Below are 23901 nucleotides of genomic sequence, written 5' to 3' on the forward strand. Positions count from 1 at the left end.
TGGGGAATTACAGACCGGTAAGCCTGACATTGGTAGTGGGGAAAATGCTAGAGTCCATTATAAAGGATGTAATAGCAGAGCACTTGGAAAAAAGTGACCGGATCGGACAAAGTCAGCGTAGCTTTACAAAAGGTAAATCGTGCTTGACTACTGGAATTTTTTCAGGATGTAACTGGTAAAATAGATAAGGAAGAACCAGTGGATGTGGTGTATTTGGATTTTCAAAAGGCTTTCGATAAGGTCCCGCATAAGAGATTAGCATGTAAAATTAAGGCACATGGGATTGGGGGCAAGGTATAGACTTGGATAGAGAACTGGTTGGCAGACAGAAAGCAAAGAGTTGAAATAAACGGCTCTTTTTCCGAGTGGCAGGCAGTGACTAGTGGGGTACTGCAGGGATCGGTCCTTGGACCCCAGCTATTCACAATATATATTAATGATCTGGACGAGGGAACTAGTTGTAATATCTCCAAGTTTGCAGACAACACAAAGCTGGGTGGGCATGTATGCTGTGAGGAGGATGCCGAGAAACTCCAGTATGATTTGGACAGGTTGGCTGATTGGGCAGAAGCATGGCAGGTGCAATATAACGTGGATAAATGCGAGGTTATCCACTTTGGTGTCAAAAACAGGAAGGCAGTTTATTATCTGAATGGCAATAGATTGGGAGAAGGGGAAGTGCAATGAGACCTGGGCGTCCTTGTGCACCAGTCGCTGAAAGTAAGCATGCAGGTGCAGCAGGCGGCGGCGGGAGGAATCTCGAAGCGGCAGAGCGACGACAAAAGGCCCCAGAGGCTCAGGTAGTCCTCAGTGCGGCATCGGCGGCGGCGGGAGGAATCTTGGAGCAGCAGAGCGACTACAAAAGGCCCCAGAGGCTCAGGTAGGCCTCAGTGCGTCATCGGCGGTGGCGGGAGGAATCTCGGAGTGGCAGAGCGACTACAAGAGGCCCCAGAGGCTCAGGTAGGCCTCAGTGCGGCATCAGCGGCAGTGGGAGTAATCTCGGAGCGGCAGAGCGACTACAAGAGGCCCCAGAGGCTCAGGTAGGCGTACCAATCTCCAATCTCAGGGAAGGAGAGAGGTAAAAAGTATTCGAGGTGTGACGTCACCACAAAACAGGTAGGTGATTGGTTGGAGTATTTCTCTCTCTTTTAAAACTTTAAGTCTGTCATTAATAGTTTTTAAGGTCTCTGTGGTGTAGCGGGGACAGTTTGTAAACCAGGGCCCTTAAATATATCATTTAACTGTAGTGAAATTAGTGGGATTCATTTAATTTTAATTAATTAGTTAAAGGGTAAGTCATGGCAGGACAGCCCAGCCCCGTAGTGTGCTCCTCCTGCTCTATGTGGGAAATCAGGGCCCTGACGACCATGTGTGTGGGAAGTGTGTCCAGCTGCAGCTACTGACAGACCGCATTGCAGCACTGGAGCTGCGGATGGATTCATTTTGGAGCATTCGCGATGCTGAGGACGTCATGAATATCACATTTAGCGAGTTGGTCACACCGCAGGTAAAGGGTGTACAGGCAGGAAGGGAATGGGTGATGAGCAGGCAGAGTAAGAGGCGCAGGCAGGTAGTGCAGGAATCCCCTGCGGGCATCCCCCTCTCCAACAGATATACCACTTTAAATACTGTTGGGGGGGATGACTCATCAGGGGAAGTCAGCAGCAGCCACCTTCCTGGCACCATGGGTGGCTCTGCTGCACAGTCTGGGAGGAAAAAGAGAGGAAGAGCTATAGTGATAGGGGACGCAATTGTAAGGGGAATAGATAGGCGTTTTTGCGGCCGCAATCGAGACTCCAGGATGGTGTGTTGCCTCCCTGGTGCAAGGGTCAAGGATGTCTCAGAGCGGCTGCAGAACATTTTGGAGGGGGAGGGCGACCAGCCAGTTGTCGTGGTGCACATAGGCATCAACAATACAGGTAAAAAACGGGTTGAGGTCCTAAAAGCAGAATATAGGGAGTTAGGAGGTAAATTAAAAAATAGGACCTCAAACGTAGTAATCTCAGGATTGCTACCATTGCCACGTGCTAGTCAGAGTAGAAATAGGAGGATATTTCAAATGAATACGTGGCTAGAGGAATGGTGCAAGGAGGAGGGATTCAAAGTCCTTGGATATTGGAACCGGTTCTGGGAGAGGTGGGACCAGTACAAACGGGACGGTTTGCACCTGAGCAGGGCCGGGACAGATGTCCTAGGGGGAGTGTTTGCTAGTGCTGTTGGGGAGGGTTTAAACTAAAGTGGCAGGAGGTTGGGAACCTGAGCAGGGAGACAGAGGAAAGGGAAAGAAGGAAAAAGCAAAAGACAGGAAGGAGAAAAACAAAATTAGAAGGCAAAGAACTCAATGGTTTAAATCAAACATGGTCACAGTAAATAATAATTCATATAGGTCTGAGAGCATTAAAAAAACAAGCCTGAAGGCTTTGTGTCTTAATGCAAGGAGCATTCGGAACTGTTGTATCTGTGTGTTAATGGAGACACGGAATGCAGGAGTTGGTTTAACAGGTGTTTACTGAACAAATTCTGGAGGTGAACTAAAAGATACAAGACGCTATACAGGCTTATATACCCGAGTGGTCACTACTGGTATTACAGTACACAGGGGCTCTTAAAGGTACATACACTACAATTCCTCCCCTTTTAGATAATTAGTACATTACATTTTAAGTCATTATTAATTAACATGTTTACAAGAACAATAATCTACACATTTGCTGCAGTTAATCAATTATAAGTCAGTCTCTCTGGAGGCTTCCTGACTCGGTCCGGATAACGCCTCGGTGGCGTAGTAGTTTTCGGTGGTGTAGTAGGTTCTTTTGGCAAGGTTGATTCGGCTTGAATGCCAGTGTCGGGTTCATCTGGTTCCAGTATCACCGGATCGGAGGTAGATACTATGGGTATCTCTGCTTCATCATTAGGCGTATAGAGTTGTGGTGTAGGTTGTCCCTTTTTGGATGACTCTATGATCTGGTCAGCATGGCGCCTTATTATGATTTCTCCAATGTCCACGGTACTCCATCAGCGGTCCTAGTCATGTGCAAATAGTTCCAGGCTGCCATTTCTCGGTATGGTAGTCCCGGGCCAAAACTTCTTGACCTATCTGGAAGGTTCTAGTTGGCCTTTCATTCATGCCTTGAAATTGCCGGTTCTCTACGTCCCTTCTGATGTTTGGCTTGATCAAATCCAGCCGGCATCTTAATCTTCTATTGAAAAACATCATGGCGGGAGTTTGGTTTGTAACCACATGTGTTGCATTCCTGTACGCAAACAAGAAGTTATCTACCTTATGTTGTAGATTTATGTCTTCATTACCCATGGCCTTTATGGCCTTCTTGAAGGTCTGGACAAACCTTTCAGCTAATCCATTGGTGGCGGGATGGTATGGGGCGGACTTGTAGTGCTTAACCCTATTGTTTTATAAGAACTTCCTGAATTCTTCGGACACAAATCGCGGTCCATTATCAGAACAGATCTGTTCAGGCAGCCCATTCCTGGCAAATATGGTCCTTAATACTGTGATGGTTTTTTCCGTGGTGGTGGAGGACATCTTTATTACCTCCGGCCACTTGGAGTGTGCATCAACCACGATTAAGAACATTGAGTCCATAAATGGACCAGCAAAGTTGATATGTACCCTTTGCCATGCAGATGAGGGCCACTCCCATGGATGTAGAGGGGCTTGTGGTGGGGCGTTTTGGACATCCTGGCATCCTAGACAGCTCTTGGTCATTTCTTCAATGTCTCCATCGATACCTGGCCACCACACAAACGCTCTGGCTAGGTTCTTCATTTTCACTCCACCCAGATGCCCCTCGTGAAGCTCTTTTTGCACATTATCCTGGAGTTTGGGTGGAATCACCACTCTGGATCCACACATCAAGGTTCCTCGGCACACTGACAGCTGTTCTCTTCTTTGCGAGAATGCTGGCAACAGTGGTTCGCCATGTGCTGGCCATCCCTTCACCGTTAAATCGTAGACTCGTGAGAGAGTCGGGTCATTTCTCGTTTCCTTTTCAATGGTAGAATTTGTTACTGGTAGACATTCTACTATGGTTGAGTGGAACATCTCCACTGGGTCCACTGTAGGTGCCTCTTCTACCGTTGGCAACGGTAGGCGTGATAAACCATCAGCATTCCCATGCTGTTTTGATCCTTTGTATTCTATGTCATATTGGTGTGCCCCTAGGAAAAGGGACCACCTCTGTAGCCTTTGTACTGTCATAATGGGAACACCCTTTTTAGGGGTGAATATGGAGACGAAGGGTTGATAGTCAGTCAACAAGGTAAATTTTTGTCCGTGTAGGTAATGGTTGAATTTCTTCACTCCCCACACCAGGCTGAGTGCTTCCCTGTCGATCTGGGCATAGTTACGCTCAGCATTCCCATGCTGTTTTGATCCTTTGTATTCTATGTCATATTGGTGTGCCCCTAGGAAAAGGGACCACCTCTGTAGCCTTTGTGCTGTCATAATGGGAACGCCCTTTTTAGGGTTGAATATGGAGACGAAGGGTTGATAGTCAGTCAACAAGGTAAATTTTTGTCCGTGTACGTAATGGTTGAATTTCTTCACCCCCCACACCAGGCTGAGTGCTTCCCTGTCGACCTGGGCATAGTTATGCTCAGCTGAGTTCAATGAGCGTGATGCAAAAGCTATCGGCCGCTCCGAGCCATCAGGGAATCTATGCGATAATACCGCTCCTACGCTGTAAGGGGATGCATCGCACGCCAGTCTGATTGGCAGTGATGGGTTGTAATGAGCCAACACTTCCTTGGACGTGATCAAGCCTTTGCATTTATGGAAGGCACGTTTACAGTCTTCGCTCCATTTCCAAATTACTCCCGTTTGTAGCAGTGCATTAAGAGGGTGCAGAACAGTTGACAATTTCGGTAAAAATTTATGACAGTAATTTATCAATCCCAGGAACGACCTTAATTGTGAGACATTTTCAGGTGCTGGGGCTTTTATGACTGCTTCAATTTTTTCAGGTGACTTATGCAACCCTTCTTTGTTAATTATATGGCCACAATATGATATTTGTTTCTGGAAAAATTTGCACTTCGGGCAATTTGCTCATAGGCCCCGTTCTCTCAGCCTAGTGAGCACCTGCTCCAAATTGGCAAGGTGCTCGTTGTTGTTTTCTCCTGTTACAAGGATGTTGTCTAGGTAGCATTGAGTCCCCGGAATCCCTTGCAGGACTTGCTCCATAGCCCTTTGCCAGATAGCTGGAGCTGATGCTACTCTGAAAACCATTCGATTGTACTGGTACAGGTCTTTGTGTGTGTTTATCGTGAGATACTTTTTAGAGGCCTCCTCAACCTCCATCTGTAGATATGCCTGTGCCAAGTCAATTTTGGTGAAACGTTTCCCTCCGGATAGTGAGGCGAAAATATCTTCTAACCTCAGAAGAGGATACTGTACCATGTAAAGGACCGGGCTTACAGTCAACTTGAAGTCCCCACAGATGCGAATTTTTCTCTGTCCTTCAGATTTATCATTATTCAATGTTTTCTTCATGACCGGGACGATGGGTGTTGCCCACTCGCTCCAATCTACCTTGGATAACACACCTGCCTTTTCCAAATTCTCCAGCTCTGCCTCGACTGCTGGACGAATTGCGTATGGCACCGGCCTTGCCTTAAAAAACTTGGGAATTGCCGCATCTTCTACTTTTATTGAGGCGGTGACGCCTTTAAAGGTTCCTAGTTCCTGTTGAAACACTTCTTTGGCGTTGGCCAAGATGTCTTTTAATCGTTCAGGTATGACGTCATCATCATTTTTTTTCTTACTGGTCACCGTCAGTGCCTGAATGGAGTGCCAGTCTAAACGTATCTTCCTGATTGATTCACGTCCCAACAGCGGTGGACCACCATCTTGCAGAATGTATAAATACAACTTCTGTATTTCCTTGCCGTTGTATACAACAGGCACCCTTATTTTCCCTCTGGGGTATACATTCTGCCCCGTATATGTCTTCAAGATAATGGATGTGTCTTTCAAAGGTATATGCGGAAATAGCCGCTCGTAATCCCGTCGACTTATGACGGTCAGAGCTGATCCTGTATCTAGCTCCATTTTAACTGGGGACCCCGCTATCGTGAGGGTAACCCAAATGGTCTGGTAATCTTCTTTGGCAATTACATTATGTAATTTGAGACAGCTTAGTCTCTTGTTTCCGGAGTCGCTATCGCTCTTCTGGTCTTCGGAGCTACTGTCCGTCATCATTTGTACCTTTCTGTACTTTTCCTTCTTGATTTTTTTTCTGTCAGTGGATTTTTTGTTTCCAGATCGGCATACACGTGCAATGTGTCCCATCTTTCCGCATTGCCTGCATGCTTTGTCCTTGAACCAGCAGTCCCTCTCATCATGGGTGGATCTGCCGCAGCGATAACATCTCTCGAAACCCCGTGTCATTTCATGGGTGCCGAAGTCCTGTGGCTTTTGCTGTATCTCTGCAGCTCCTCTTGCTGCTGCTTCGTATGATACAGCCACACTGAAAGCCTTGTCCAGTGTCAAATCTTTCTCAGAAAGTAGCCTTTTCTGTGTTCCTTCACTTAGGAGACCGCATACGAATTTGTCTCGTAGAGAATCTGCCAGTCCTGCCCCGAATTGGCAGTGCTTTGACAGCTTTCTTAATTCGGTGAGGTAATCAGTGTTACTTTCATTCTTGTGCTGATACCTCCTGAAGAATTTGAATCGTTCCGCTATCAGCAGCGGTGTTCGGTTTAAGTGCTCCTGTAGGGTATCAACAATCTCCTTAAAATTCTTGTCCATCGGTTTGGCTGGAGTGATTAAGTTTTGTAACAGCCCGTATGTCCTTGCACCCATCAGATTTAGAAGTACCGATGCCTTTTTATCATCTTCTACTTCATTCGCTGTGCAATATACCTCCACTCTTTCCACATATGTGGTCCAATCCTCTATATTACTATCGAAAGCAGTAATATTGCCAGTCTTAGGCATCCTGAAAATCAAAAATGGTGCCTCCCGCGCTTTCCTTTCTTCCCTACCGAGAAAGAATGGCGCCTCCCGCGCTTTCCCGTCGCTGCCGCTGCTGACAACGCTGTTCTCTGCGGTTTTTATGTACACAGATATTTTTAATAGTTGGAGAGTCGTTCCCGCCGGACTCTCTGGGACTTTTCCCTCCCTCTGCTTGGTCCGAACGCCAACCTGCTTTGCAGCACCGGCCGTCTCCCGAGTGCTCCACCCTCCGTCTCTGTTTGCCTCCGCCTTCCGACTCGCTGCTCGGCCCCGCTGCAGAGCCACCCGATCGAGCCCCAGCCCGCCGCCCAGGAAGGATTAGTGCAGTACCTGCCACCAGCCCAGCTAGCTGGTGAACTCACAGTTTTTTTTTTCTTCGACCTTCGCCTGAGGAATCGATCTCCTTGAGGTGCTGCCGAATTGCAGGTAAGTCTGTTTCCAATTCGTCGCCACTGTTGTATCCGTGTGTTAATGGAGACACGGAATGCAGGAGTTGGTTTAACAGGTGTTTACTGAACAAAGTCTGGAGGTGAACTAAAAGATACAAGACGCTATACAGGCTTATATACCCGAGTGGTCACTACCGGTATTACAGTACACAGGGGCTCTTAAAGGTACATACACTACAGGAACAAGGTGGATGAATTAGCTGTGCAAATAGAGGTAAACGAATATGATTTGATTGGGATTACAGAAACATGGCTCCAGGGTGGCCTAGGCTGGGAACTCAACATTCAGGGGTATTCAATATTTAGGAAGGATAGGCAAAAAAGAAAGGGAGGTGGGGTAGCATTGCTAGTTAAAGAGGGGATTAACACAATTGAAAGGAAGGATATTAACTCTGATGATGCGGAATCTGTATGGGTAGAGCTGAGAAATATCAAGGGACAGAAAACGTTAGTGGGAGTGGTATATAGACCTCCAAACAGTAATATGGAGGTTGGGGATGGCATTAAACGGGAAATTAGTGATGCGTACAATAAGGGCACAGCAGTCATCATGGGTGATTTTAATTTACATATAGATTGGGCTAACCAAATTAGTAAAAATACTGTGGAGGAGGAATTCCTAGAATGTTTACGGGATGGTTTTCTGGAACAATATGCCGAGGAACCAGCCAGAGATCAGGCCATCTTAGACTGGGTATTATGTAATGAGAGAGGATTAATTAGCAATCTTGTTGTACGAGGCCCCTTGGGTCAGAGCGATAATAATATGATAGAATTCTTCATTAGGATGGAGAGTGAAGTAGTTGACTCAGAGACTAGGGTCCTGAATTTAAATAAAGGAAACTACGATGGTATGAGGCGCGAATTGGGTAGGATTGATTGGGGAATGTCACTCAAAGGGTTGACGGTGGATAGGCAATGGCAAACATTCAAAGACCACATGGATGAACAACAGAAGTTGTTCATCCCAGTTTGGGATAAGAATAAAACAAAAAGGGTGACTCAACCGTGGCTAACAAGGGAAATTAGGGATAGCATAAGATCCAAGGAGAGGGCATATAAATTGGCCAGAAAAAGCGGTAACGCTGAGGATTGGGAGCAGTTTAGGATTCAAAAAAGGAGGACAAAGGGGAAAATAGAATATGAAAGTAAGCTTGCAGGGAACATAAAAACTGACTGTAAGAGCTTTTATAGATATGTGAAGAGAAAAAGATTAGTGAAATCAAGTGTAGGTCCCTTGCAGTCAGAAGCAGGGGAAGTTACAATGGGGAATAAAGAAATGGCAGACCAATTAAATGCATATTTTGGTTCTGTCTTCACAAAGGAGGACACAAATAACCTCCCAGAGATGTTGGAGAACATAGGGTCTGATGAGAGGGAGGAACTGAATGAAGTCAGTATTTGTAGGGAAATGGTGTTGGGGAAATTGACGGGATTAAAGGCCGATAAATCCCCAGGGCCTGATAATCTACACCCTAGGGTACTTAAGGAAGTGGCCCTAGAAATAGTAGATGCATTGCTGATAATCTTCCAAAATTCGCTGGAATCTGGAACTGTACCCATGGATTGGAGGGTAGCTAATGTTACCCCACTATTCAAAAAGGGTGGTAGAGAGAAAGCGGAGAATTACAGACCGGTAAGCCTGACATCGGTAGTGGGGAAAATGCTAGAGTCCATTATAAAGGATGTAATAGCTGTGCACTTGGAAAACAGTGACAGGATCGGACAAAGTCAACATGGATTTACAAAAGGTAAATCGTGCTTGACTAATCCACTGGAATTTTTTGAGGATGTAACTGGGAAAATAGATAAGGGAGAACCAGTAGATGTGGTGTATTTGGACTTTCAAAAGGCTTTCGGTAAGGTCCCGCATAAGAGATTAGCGTGTAAAGTTAAGGCACATGGGATTGGGGGCAAGGTATTGACTTGGACAGAGAACTGGTTGGCGGACAGAAAGCAGAGAGTAGGAATTAACGGGTCTTTTTCCGAGTGGCAGGCAGTGACTAGTGGGGTACTGCAGTGATCGGTCCTTGGACCCCAGCTATTCACAATATACATTAATGATCTAGATAAGGGAACTAGATCTAATATCTCCAAGTTTGCAGACGACACAAAGCTGGGTGGGCGTGTGTGCTGCGAGGAGGATACCGAGAAACTCCAGGATGATTTGGACAGGTTGGGTGATTGGGCAGAAGCGTGGCAGATGCAATATAACATGGATGAATGCGAGGTTATCCGCTTTTGTGTCAAAAACAGAAAGGCAGACTATTATCTGAATGGCAATAGATTGGGAGAAGGGGAAGTGCAACGAGACCTGGGTGTCCTTGTGCACCAGTCGCTGAAGGTAAGCATGCAGGTGCAGCAGGCGGTGAAGAAGGCAAATGGTACGTTGGCCTTCATAGCAAAAGGGTTTGAGTACAGGAGCAAGGATGTCCTGCTGCAGTTGTACAGAGCATTGGTGAGACCACACCTTGAGTACTGTGTGCAGTTTTGGTCGCCTTATCTGAGGAAGGGTATTCTTGCCATGGAAGGAGTGCAGTGAAGATTCACAAGGCTGATCCCTGGGATGGCAGGAATGACATATGAGGAGAGATTGGGTCAATTGGGCTTATACTCGCTGGAGTTTAGAAGAATGAGAGGGGATCTCATCGAAACTTATAAAATTCTGACAGGTCTGGACAAACTAGATGCAGGTTGAATGTTCCTGATGGTTGGAGAGTCCAGAACCAGGGGTCATAGTCTAAGGATAAGGAGTAAGCCATTTAGGACAGAGATGAGGAAGAATTTCTTCACCCAGAGAGTGGTGAACCTGTGGAATTCTCTACCACAGAAGGCGGTTGAGGCCAAGTCTTTAAATATATTCAAGAAGGAGTTAGATATATTTCTTAGAACTAAAGGTATCAAGGGATATGGGGAGAAGGCAGGTACCGGGTACTGACTTTGGATGATGAGCCATGATCTCATCGAATGGCGGAGCAGGCTCGAGGGGCCGAATGGCCTACTCCTGCTCCTATCTTCTATGTTTCTATGTTAAGAAGGCAAATGGTATGTTGGCCTTTGTAGCGAGAGGGTTTGAGTACAGGAACAAGGATGTCTTGCTGCAGTTGTACAGGGCCTTGGTGAGACCACATCTTGAGTATTGTGTGCAGTTTTGGTCACCTTATCAGAGGAAGGATATTCTTGCCATGGAGGGAGTGCAGTGAAGATTCACCAGGCTGATACCTGGGATGGCAGGAATGACGTATGGAGAGAGATTGGGTCGATTGGGCTTGTACTCGCTGGAGTTTAGAAGAATGAGAGGGGGTCTCATCGAAACTTATAAAATTCTAACAGGACTAGACAGACTAGATGCTGGAAGGATGTTGTCGATGGTCAGGGAGTCCAGAACCAGGGGTCACAGTCTAAGGATAAGGGGTAAGCAATTTAGTACAGAGATGAGGAGGAATTTCTTCACCCAGGGAATGGTAAACCGGGTATAATTGTAGGCCCATCGGTAGTGATCGCTCTCTTGCTCTTGCCCTTATCTCTTGGCCTTTGTCTCCTGCCTCTCGTTCTCGCTTCGTGCCTCGTGGCGGGCACTCTTCTCACTCCCCGCGCCGCTCAACATCAAGGACGCCCATTATTACACCAAGGGCCACACGCGGGAGGAGAAGGAGACCCGAATCGTAAACACATAGGACACACGGGGCCATGAACAGACGAGACGAGACGAGATGAGACGACGAAAACGGTAAACCGGTAAAGGCAGAGAAGGGCAGCGGAAAGACGCGTTGGGCGGGAAAAACGCCTAGTTATAAGCTGGCGTTTTGATGAATAAGTTGACGTTTGAAGCATGGATAGCAGCGTCCATGACGAATAAACTGGCGTTCGAAGAATGGGTAGAAAAATCAGTTTGACAGTATAAACCGCCAACCGAGCCCCAACCGTTTTTAAAAACCCATCAGCGACTAAACCGCCCGAGGAAGAAGAAGAAGACCCATCGCGATTCGATGAAGACGCGACTTGACGATGACGTTAGCCGAGGAAAAGGAGGGTGATCCGCATAAACAACTCCACCGCCGCACCCTGTGACCAGGTGGCGACGAAGGACCCCAAAGGACAGCAAGAGCGGACCCCAAACTCACAACCGTTAAAAGTCAACAGGTTTTGAATTGGTGAGCATGAATCCCTGGCCCCTCATAGTTTAATCTAGTTAGGTATAGGGGGTGGGATAAGGATAAGGGGATTTTAATGTATTTGTTCCCTCGACGTGCCGTGTGTTCCCCATTCCCAAATATGTGTATTATTTTTATATGCCTGTAATCATCTTAGTAATTAAACACAGAAAGATAGAAGATAGGAGCAGGAGTAGGCCATTCGGCCCCTCGAGCCTGCTCCGCCATTCAATGCGATCATGGCTGATCATCCAAGTTCAGTACCTGGTACCTGCTTTCTCCCCATACCCCTTGATCCCTTTAGCCTTAAGAAATATATCCAACTCCTTCTTGAATATATTTAATGAATTGGCCTCTACTGCCTTCTGTGTTAGAGAATTCCACAGGTTCACCACTCTCTGGGTGAAGAAATTCCTCCTCATTTCTGTCCTAAAAGGCCTACCCCTTATCCTTAGACTGTTCTGGATTCCCCGACCATCGGGAACATCCTCCCTGCATCTAGTCTGTCTAGTCCTGTCAGAATTTTATAAGTTTCGATGAGATCCCCTCTTATTCTTCTAAACTCCAGCGAGTACAAGCCCAATCGACCCAATCTCTCCTCATACGTCATTCCTGCCATCCCAGGTATCAGCCTGGTGAATCTTCGCTGAACTCCTTCCATGGCAAGAATATCCTTCCTCAGATAAGGCGACCAAAACTGCACACAATACTCAAGATGTGGTCTCACCAAGGCCCTGTACAACTGTAGCAAGACATCCTTGTTCCTGTACTCAAACCCTCTCGCTATGAAGGCCAACATACCATTTGCCTTCTTAACCGCCTGCTGCACCTGCATGCTTACCTTCAGTGACTGGTGCACGAGGACACCCAGGTCTCGTTGCACTTCCCCTTCTCCCAATCTATTGCCATTCAGATAATAATCTGCCTTCCTGTTTTGGACACCAAAGTGGATAACCTCACATTTATCCACGTTATATTGCATCTGCCATACTTCTGCCCAATCACCCAACCTGTCCAAATCATCCTGTAGTTTTTTGGCATCCTCCTCACAGCACACACGTCCACCCAGCTTTGTGTCATCTGCAAATTTTGAGATATTACATCTAGTTCCCTTGTCTAGATCATTGATATATATTGTGAATAATTCTCAGTATTTTGATCTTGTTTTGCCTTTAATAAAAATTACGGTTTTCTTGCACCGAACCACTTGTCGACTCGTTTTTTCTGTATCGCCGCCTGTACCTAAGTCCGGTGTCTAGAACCCAGAGGGTGTGGGAGCGATTCGAACCACTCAGAGACAGTCAGGGGCAGAGCTGACTGGGCACACGCCAAAACCCCCAACACTGGGTGAAGAAATTCCTCCTCATCTCAGTCCAAAATGGCTTACCCCTTATCCTTAGACTGTGACACTTGGTTCTAGACTCCTCCACCATCAGGAACAGCCTTCCTGCATCTAAACTGTCTAGTGCTGTTAGAATCTTTAAGTTTCAATGAGATCCCCTCTCATTCTTCTAAACTCTAGTGAATATAAGCCTAATCGACCCAATTTCTCTTCATACATCATTCCTGCAATCCCAGGTATCAGTCTGGTGAATCGTCGCTGCACTCCCTCCATGGGAAGAACATCCTTCCTCAGATAAGGCGACCAAAACTGCACACAGTACTCAAGTTGTGGTCTCACCAAGGCCCTGTACAATTGCAGCAAGACACCCTTGCTCCTTTACTCGAATCCTCTCGCTATGAAGGCCAGCATACCATTTGCCTTCTTAACCGCCTGCAGCACCTGCAGCGACTGGTGCACAAGGACACCCAGGTCTCTTTGCACTTCCCCTTTTCCCAATCTTTTGCCGTTCAGATAATAATTTGCCTTCCTGTTTTTGCCAGCAAAGTGGATAACCTTGCATTTATCCACATTATACTGCATCTGCCATGCATCTGCCCAATCGCCCAACCTGTCCAAATCGTACTGGAGTTTCTCTGCATCCTTCTCACAGCACACACGCCCACCCAGCTTTGTGTCGTCTGCAAACTTGGAGATATTACATCTAGTTCCCTCGTCTAGATCATTAATATATATTGTAAATAGCTGGGGTCCTAGCACCGATCCTTGCGGTACCCCACTAGTCACTGCCTTCCACTCAGAAAAAGACCCGTTTATTCCAACTCTGCTTTCTGTCTGCCAAACAGTTCTCTATCCAAGTCAGTACCTTACCCCCAATCCCATGTGCTTTAACTTTGCACGCTAGTCTCTTATGTGGGACCTTATCGAATGCCTTCTGAAAGTCCAAATACACCACATCCACTGGTTCTTCCTTATCTATTCTACCAGTTACATCCTCAAAAAATTGCAGTAGATTAGTCAAGCATGATTTACCTTTTGTAAATCCATGTTGACGTTGTCCGATCCTGTCACTGTTTTCCAAGTGGTCTGCTGTTACATTTTTTATAATTGTAAGAAGTCACACAACACCAGGTTATAGTCCAACAGCTTTATTTGAAATCACAAGCTTTCGGAGCGCTGCTCCTTCGTCAGGTGATAATGGACTCTAGCATTTTCCCCAATACTGATGTCAGGCTTACTGGTCTATAATTCCCCATTTTTTCTCTACCACCTTTTTTATATAGCGGGGTTACATTAGCTACCCTCCAATCTATGGAAACTGTTCCAGAGTCTGTAGAATTTTGGAAGATGACCAACAATGCATCTAGCATTTCTAGGGCCACTTCCTTAAATACCCTAGGATGTAGATTATCAGGCCATGGGGATTTATCGGCCTTCAATCCCATCAATTTCCCTAACACCATTTCCCTACAAATACTGATTTCATTCAGTTCCTCAATCTCATTAGACCCTATTGGGGAATAATTCGGTATCGCCCCATTTGGGACGCCATTGTCAGCCGTGCGCAAAGTTCAGTGCCTGGCGCTAATTATCGCCTCCGACAGCAAACTTGGTTTTTATCGCCCCTGGAGGTGATTGGGGTGCTAAATCAGGCGCTTCACACCTGTCTTAAGGCGCAAACGCCAAGGAGTGAGGCGCTACCTCAGAGTGCTGGCGAAGCAAGGAAGGGCAAATCAAAATGAACCTGCAAAGTGCTGCGCAGTACTCAAAACTCCTTCACACAGCATTGAATCTCTCCAGAAGACTCTCTCTCTCTCTCTCAGACTGCGTGGTGCGAAAATGTCACCGACAAAAAAAGGCAGGAAGCCTCGTCTCTTTCTGACAGCATAACGCTCCCCTCAACCTATCATTGCTAGCGGCAGGCGGTAAGGCAGGCGGTGCCACTCAATATCCGGTCTGGGGCGCTAACAGGACGTTGCGCACTCGAATGACGTCACAATCTGCCAGCGCAAGAGATCGTGGCGGAATTTTTAGCACCACCGCAAAATGTCTAGTTAATTTTGCGAGCGGCACAAACATCGCCACGCCTGGCCTCTAGTTGCTTTGCGCCCAAATTGGTACCCTCTTAAGGCACTAACAGGAGGCGCGAACAACTGAATTATTCCCCCCTATGTTCCCCGACATCTCTGCGAGTTTATTTGTGTCCTCCTTTGTGAAGACAGAACCAAATTATGTATTTTATTGGTCTACCATGTCGTTGTTCCCCATTATAAATTGCACAGATTCTGACTGCAAGGGACCTACGCTTGACTTCACCAATCATTTTCTCTTCACATATCGATAGAAGCTTTTACAGTCAGTTTTTATGTTCCCTGAAAGCTTACTCTCATACTCTATTTTTCCACTCTTAATTAATCCCTTTGTCCTCCGTTGCTGAATCCTAAACTGCTCCCAATCCTCAGGTTTGCTGCTTATTCTGGCCAATTTATTTGTCCTCTCTTTGAATCTTATGCTCCCTAATTTCCCTTGTTAGCCAATGTTGAGTCACCTTTTTTGTTTTATTTTTATGCCAAACAGGGATGAACAAATTCTGTAGTTCATCCATGCAATCTTTAAATGTTTGCCATTGCCTATTCACCGTCAACCCTTCAAGTAACATTCCCCAATCCATCCTAGCCAACTCATGCCTCATACCATCATAGTTTCCTTTATTTAAATTCAGTACCCAAATCCCTGAATCAATTACTTCACTCTCCATCTTATTGAAGAATTCTAGCATATTATGATCGCTCCTCCCTGTTAGATCCGTGTGTTAATGGAGACACGGAATGCAGGAGTTGATTTAACAAGTGTTTACTGAACAAAGTCTGGAGGTGAACTAACAACACAAGACACTACACAGGCTTATATACCTGAGTGGTCACTACTGGTACTACAGTATACAGGGGCTTCAAAAACATAGTTCCTCTTAAAGGTACACACACTACAATTCCTCCCCTTTTAGATAAATAGTACATAACATTTTAAGTAATCATTAAATAACATTTTTGCAAAACAATAATATAAACATTTGCTGAAGTTAATCAATTACAAATTCAATCTCTCTGGAGGCTTCCTGACTCGGTCCGGTTAATGCTATGGTGGTGTAGTAGATTCTTTTGGCAAGGTCGATTCGGCTTCAATGCTAGTGTCGGGTTTATCTGGTTCCAGTATCACCGGATCGGAGGTAGATACTATGGGTATCTCTGCTTCATCACTAGGCGCATAGAGTTGTGGTGTAGGTTGTCTTTTTTCGGATGACTCTATGATCTGGTCAGTATGGCGCCTTATTATGCTTTCTCCAATGTCCACGGTATACATCAGCGGTCCTAGTCCTGTGCAAATAGTTCCAGGCTGCCATTTCTCGGTACGGTAGTCCCGGGCCAAAACTGGTTGACCTATCTGGAAGGTTCTAGTTGGCCTTTCATTCATGCTTTGAAATTGCCGGTTCTCTACATCCCTTCTGACATTTGGCTTGACCAAATCCAGCCGGCATCTTAGTCTTCTATTGAAAAACATCATGGCGGGGGTTTGGTTTGTAACCACATGTGTTGCATTCCTGTACGCAAACAAGAAGTTATCTACCTTATGTTGTAGATTTATGTCTTCATTACCCATGGCCTTTATGGCCTTCTTGAAGGCCTGGACAAACCTTTCAGCCAATCCATTGGTGGCGGGATGGTATGGGACGGACGTGTAGTGCTTAACCCCATTGTTTTTTAAGAACTTCCTGAATTCTTCGGATACAAATTGCGGTCCATTATCAGAACAGATCTGTTCAGGCAGCCCATTCCTGGCGAATATGGTCCTTAATACTGTGATGGTTTTTTCCGTGGTGGTGGAGGACATCTTTATTACCTCCGGCCACTTGGAGTGTGCATCCACCGTGATTAAGAACATTGAGTCCATAAATGGATCAGCAAAGTCGATGTGTACCCTTTGCCATGGAGATGAGGGCCACTCCCATGGATGTAGGGGGGCTTTTGGTGGGGCGTTTTGGGCCTTCTGGCATCCTAGACAGCTCTTGGTCATTTCTTCGATGTCTCCATCGATACCTGGCCACCACACAAACGCTCTGGCTAAGTTCTTCATTTTCACTCCACCCAGATGCCCCTCGTGAAGCTTCTTTAGCACTCTATCCCTGAGTTTGGGTGGAATCACCACTCTGGATCCACACATCAAGGTTCCTCGGCACACTGACAGCTGTTCTCTTCTTTGCGAGAATGCTGGCAACAGTGGTTCGCCATGTGCTGGCCATCCCTTCACCGTTAAATCATAGACTCGTGAGAGAGTCGGGTCATTTCGCGTTTCCTTTTCAATGGTAGAATTTGTCACCGGTAGACATTCCACTATGGTCGAGTGGAATATCTCCACTGGGCCCACTGTAGGCGCCTCTTCCACCGTTGGCAACGGTAGGCGCGATAACCCGTCAGCATTCCCATGCTGTTTTGTTCCTTTGTACTCTATGTCATATTGGTGTGCCCCTAGGAAAAGGGACCACCTCTGTAGCCTTTGCGCTGTCATAATGGGAACGCCCTTTTTGGGTTGAATATGGAGACGAGGGGTTGATGGTCAGTCAACAAGGTAAACTTTTGTCCGTGTAGGTAATGGTTGAATTTCTTCACCCCCCACACCAGGCTGAGTGCCTCCCTGTCGATCTGGGCATAGTTACGCTCAGCTGAGTTCAATGAGCGTGACGCAAAAGCTATCGGCTGCTCCGAGCCATCAGGGAATCAATGCGATAATACCACTCCCACGCCGTAAGGGGATGCATCGCACACCAGTCTGATTGGCAGTGATGGGTTGTAATGAGCCAACACTTCCCTGGACGTGATCAAGCCTTTGCATTTATGGAAGGCACGTTTACAGTCTTCGCTCCATTTCCAAACTACTCCCGTTTGTAGCAGTGTTTTAAGCGGGTGCAGAACCGTCGACAAGTTTGGTAAAAATTTATGATAGTAATTTACTAATCCCAGGAACGACCTTAATTGTGAGACATTTTCAGGTGCTGGGGCCTTTACGACCGTTTCAATTTTTTCAGGTGACATATGCATCCCTTCTTCGTTAATGACATGGCCACAATATGATATTTGTTTCTGGAAAAATTCGCATTTGGGGCGATTTGCTCGTAGGCCCCGTTCTCTCAGCCTCGTGAGCACCTGCTCCAAGTTGGCAAGGTGCTCGTTGTCATTTTCTCCTGTTACAAGGATGTCGTCTAGGTAGCATTGAGTCCCCGGAATCCCTTGCAGGACTTGCTCCATAGCTCTTTGCCAGATAGCCGGAGCTGATGCCACTCCGAAAACCAGTCGATTGTACTGGTACAGGCCTTTGTGTGTGTTTATCGTGAGATACTTTTTAGAGGCCTCCTCAACCTCCATCTGTAGATATGCCTGTGCTAAGTCAATTTTGGTGAAACGTTTCCCTCCAGATAGTGAGGCAAAAATATCTTCTATCGTCGGAAGAGGATACTGTACCATGTGAAGAACCGGGTTTACAGTCACCTTGAAGTCCCCACAGATGCGAACTTTTCTCTGTTCTTCAGATTTATCATTATTCAATGTTTTCTTCATGACCGGAATGATGGGTGTTGCCCACTCGCTCCAATCTACCTTGGATAACACGCCTGCTTTTTCAAAATTCTCCAGCTCTGCCTCGACGGCTGGACGAATTGCGTATGGCACCGGCCTTGCCTTAAAAAACTTGGGAATAGCCGCATCTTCCACTTTTATTGAGGCGGTGGCGCCTTTCAGGGTTCCTAGTTCCTGTTGAAACACTTCTTTGGCGTTAGCCAAGATTTCTTTTAATCGTCCAGGTATGACGTCATCATCGTTTTTTTTCTTACTGGTCACCGTCAGTGCCTGAATGGAGTGCCAGTCTAAACGTATCTTTCTGATCCATTCACATCCCAACAACGGTGGACCACCATCTTGCAGAACGTATAAATACAACTTCTGTATTTCCTTGCCGTTGTATACAACAGGCACCCTTATTTTCCCTCTGGGGTATACTTTCTGCCCCGTATATGTCTGCAAGACAATGGATGTGTCTTTCAAAGGTATATGCGGAAATAGCCTCTCGTAATCCCGTCGACTCATGACGGTCAGAGCTGATCCTGTATCTAGCTCCATTTTGACTGGGGACCCCGTTATCGTGAGGGTAACCCAAATGGTCTGGTAATCTTCTTTGGCAATTACATTATGTAATTTGAGACAGCTTAGTCTCTTGTTCCCGGCGTCGCTATTGCTCTTCTGGTCTTCGGAGCTACTGTCCGTCATCATTTGTACCTTTCTGCACTTTTCCTTATTGACCTTTTTACTGTCAGCGGATTTCTTTCCAGATCTGCATACACGTGCAATGTGTCCCATCTTTCCGCATTGCCTGCATGCTTTGTCCTTGAACCAGCAGTCCTTTTGGTCATGGGTGGATCTGCCGCAGCGATAACATCTCTCGAAACCCCGTGTCATTTCATGGGTGCCGAAGTCCTGTGGCTTTTGCTGTATCTCTGCAGCTCCTCTTGCTGCTGCTTCGTATGATACAGCCACACTGAAAGCCTTGTCCAGTGTCAAATCTTTCTCAGAAAGTAGTCATTTCTGTGTTCCTTCGCTTAGGAGACCACAGACAAATTTGTCTCGTAGAGAATCTGCCAGTCCTGCCCCGAATTGGCAGTGCTTTGACAGCTTTCGTAATTTGGTGAGGCAATCAGCGTTACTTTCATTCTTGTGCTGATTCCTCCTGAAGAATTTGAATCGTTCCGTTATCAGCAGCGGTGTTGGGTTTAAGTGCTCCTGTAAGGTATCAACAATCTCCTTAAAATTCTTGTCCATCGGTTTTGCTGGAGTGATCAAGTTTCGTAACAGCCCGTATGTCCTTGCGCCCATCAGATTTAGAAGTGCCAATGCCTTTTTATCATCCGCTACTTCATTCGCCTTGCAATATACCTCCACTCTTTCCACATATGTGGTCCAATCTTCTATATCACTATCGAAAGCAGTAATATTGCCAGTCTTCGGCATCTTGAAAATCTAAAATGGCACTTATCGCGCATTTCTTTCTTCCCCGCCGAGTTAAGATGGCGCCTCCCGCGCTTTCCCGCCGCTGCCGCTGCTGCCAATGCTGTTCTCCGCGTTTCCTGTTGCGACCTGCAGCTTTTCGCGGTATTTCTATTTTTTTTATTATATCGCTTCAATAGTTTCTCCGTTACTTGGAGAACCGTTCCCGTCGTGGAGCGGACCCTATGGGACTTTCCCCTCCCTCTGCTCGGTCCAAACGCCAACCTGCTTTGCAGCACCGGCCGCGCCCTGAGTGCTCCACCCTCTCTCTCTCTCTTTGATTCTGCTTCCCGACTCGCTGCCCGGCCCCGTTGCAGAGCCACCCGATCGAGCTCTAGCCCGCCGCAGCCCAGGAAGGATCAGTGCACTACCTGCTACCAGCCCATTTAGCTGGGGAAACCAGAGACTGGAGACCAAGCCTGGCCCTCGTTTTCGAGTTTTTTTTTTCCTTGCTCCTGGCTTCGACCTTCGTCTGAGGAATCGATCCCCTTGAGGTGCTGCCGAATTGCAGGTATGTTTGTTTCTAACTCGTCGCCGCTGTTAGATCCGTGTGTTAATGGAAACACAGAAGGCATGAGTTGATTTAACAAGTGTTTACTAAACAAAGTCTGGAGGTGAACTAACAACACAAGACGCTACACAGGCTTATATACCCAAGTGGTCATTACTGGTACTACAGTATACAGGGGCTTCAAAAACATAGTTCCTCTTAAAGGTACATACACTACACTCCCCAAGGGGCCTCGTACAACAAGATTGCTAATTAATCCTTTCTCATTACATAATACCCAGTCTAAGATGGCCTGATCTCTAGTTGGTTCCTCGACATATTGGTCCAGGAAACCATCCCGTGTACACTCTAGGAATTTTTCTTCCACAGTATTGTTACTAATTTGGTTAGACCAAACTATATGTAGATTAAAGTCACCCATGATAACTGCTGTGCCCTTATTGAATGCATCTCTAATTTCCCATTTAATGCCATCCCCAACCTCAGCATTATTGTTTGGGGGTCTGTATACAACTCCCACTAACATTGTCTGCCCCTTGGTATTTCTCAGCTCTACCCATACAGATTCTACATCGTCAGAGCTAATTTCCTTCCTTACTATTGTGTTAATCTCCTCTTTAACCAGCAATGCTACCCCACCGCCATTTACTTTTTGCCTGTCCTTCCTGAATATTGAATACCCCTGGATGTTGAATTCCCAGCCTTGGTCACCCTGGAGCCATGTCTCTGTAATCCCAATTATATCGTATCCATTTACATCTATTTACACAGCTAATTCATCCACCTTAATACCAATGCTCCTCACATTAAGACACAAAGCCTTCAGGCTTGTTTTATTAAAACTCTTAGACCTTTTAGAATTATTGCTTACTGCGGCCATGTTTGATTTACACTCTTGATTTCTCTGACTTCCACTTTTGCTTTTCTCCTTCCTGTCTGTTGCTTCTATCCTTGCTTCACTTTCCTCTGTCTCCCTGCACAGGTTCCCAACCCCCTGCCATTTTAGTTTAAACCCTCCCCAACAGCACTAGCAAACACTCCCCCTAGGACATCAGTCCCGGTCCTGCCCAGGTGTCCTGTCCAGTTTGTACTGGTCCCACCTCCCCCAGAACCGGTTCCAATGTCCCAGGAATTTGAATCCCTCCCCCTTGCACCATTCTTCTAGCCACGTTTTCATCTGAAATATCCTTCTATTTCTACTCTGACTAGCACGTGGCACTGGTAGCTATCCTGAGATTACTACCTTTGAGGTCCTATTTTTTAATTTACCTCCTAACTCCCTATATTCAGCTTTTAGGACCTCATCCCATTTTTTTACCTATATCGTTAGTACCTATATGTACCACGACAACTGGCTGTTCACTCTACCCCTCCAGAATGCCCCGCAGCCGCCCCGAGACATCCTTGACCCTTGCACCAGGGAGGCAACATACCATCCTGGAGTCACGTTTGCTGTCGCAGAAACGCCTATCTATTCCCCTTACAATAGATTCCCCTATCACTATAGCTCTCCTGCTCTTTTTTCTCCCGTCCCGTGCAGCAGAACCACCTATGGTGCCAGGAAGTTGGTTGTTGCTGCCTTCCCCCAATAAGCCATCCTCCCCAACAATATCCAAAGCGGTATAACTGTTTGAGAGGAGGATGGCCACCGGGGACCCCTGCACTACCTGCCTGCACCTACTACTCTGCCTGGCAGTCACCCATTCCCTTCCTGCCTGTGCAGCCTTTACCTGCAGTGTGACCAACTGATTAAATGTGATATCCACAAATTCCTCAGCATCGCGAATGCTCCAGTATGTATGCATTCGCAGCTCCAGCGCCGCAATGCAGTCTGCCAGTAGCTGCAGCTGGATGCACTTCACATGGTCATCAGGCATCTACCCTATCAAGCCCCCTCAGAATCTTATATGTTTCAATGAGATCACCTCCCATTCCTCCAAACTTCAGAGATTATAGACCCATTCTGCTCAACCTCTCCTCATAGGACAACCCTTTCATCCCAGGAATAAATCTAGTGAACCTTTGTTGCACCCCTTCTACGGCAAGTAGGTATGGAGACCAAAGCTGTACACAGTACACCAAGTGTGGTATCACCAAAGCCCTGTACAATTGCAGCAAGACTTCCTTACTCTTGTACTCCAACCCCCTTAAAATAAAGGCCAACATATCATTTGTTTTCCTAATTGCTTGTTGTACCTGCATTTAACTTTCTGGGGGAGAAATTCAGTATCGCCCCATTTGGGGCGCAATTATCAGCCGGGCACAAAGATTAGCACCTGGCGCTAATTATCGCCTCCGACTGCAAACTTGGCTTTTATCGCCCCTGGAGGTGATTGGAGCGCTAAATCAGGTGCTACACACCTGTCTTAAGGCGCAAAGGCCGAGGAGTGAGGCGTTACCTCAGAGTGCTGGCGAAGTTCATGTGATGTCAGTCAGCAATGGAACAGAGACACACTGATGCCAGCCAGTTCTTAAAGGGGAGGGGCAATCTTGCTCTCCATCCACACCCTGCTCATTGCAGCCTTGAATCTCGGCCTGGAGAGACCTGTACATCAAATCTGTTGGAAAGAACAAAGGAGAGGCCCAGGAAAGAGCTCAGAGTGCAGCCCCCATATGCTCTTTTAAATCGATGCAAGGAAGATCAAATCAGAAAGAACCTGCAAAGTGCTGCTCAGTACCCAAAACTCCTCAACACAGCTTTGAATATCTCTCTCACTCAGAATGCGTGTTGCAAAAATGTTGCCTACAAAAAAAGGCAGGAAGTGGTCGCCTTTAAATAGCACTCCCCTAGTCCCCTTCCCAACTGCAAAACGCTCCCCTCAACCTGTCGTTGCTAGTGGCAGGCAGTAAGACAGGGGGCGCCACTCAATATCCGGTCCGGGGCGCTACCGGGGCATTGCACACTCGACTAACGTCACGATCTGCCGGCGCAGGAGATCATGGCGGTAGTGTTTAGCGCTGCTGCAAAATGTCTAATTAATTTCGTGAGAGGCGCAAACATCACCACGCACGGGCGCTAGTTTCTTGGCACCCCATTAGCGCCCTCTTAAGGCACTAATGGGAGGCGCAAACCAACTGAATTTTTCCCCCTTTGCATTTTGTGTACAAGAACACCCAAATCCCTCTGAACACCAACATTTAATAGTTTTTCACCATTTAAAAAATATTCTTCTTACCAAAGTGAATAACCTCTCATTTCCCCACATTATACTCCATCTGCCACCTTATTGCCCACTCACTTAACCTGTCTCTATCGTTTTGCAGAATCTTTGGGCTGGATTTTCCCTGCGGAGCTGGGATGGTGGCGAGAAAGCTGGTTGGCAGGTTTGGGTCCCACTCCCGTCTGCAGCCGGTCTCTGAAAATGATTTTCCACAGATTGA

Source organism: Somniosus microcephalus, chromosome 1 (genome assembly GCF_052327205.1).
Source record: "Somniosus microcephalus isolate GS21.2 chromosome 1, FLI_Smic_1.0, whole genome shotgun sequence".
In the NCBI taxonomy this organism is placed as follows: Eukaryota; Metazoa; Chordata; class Chondrichthyes; order Squaliformes; family Somniosidae; genus Somniosus; species Somniosus microcephalus.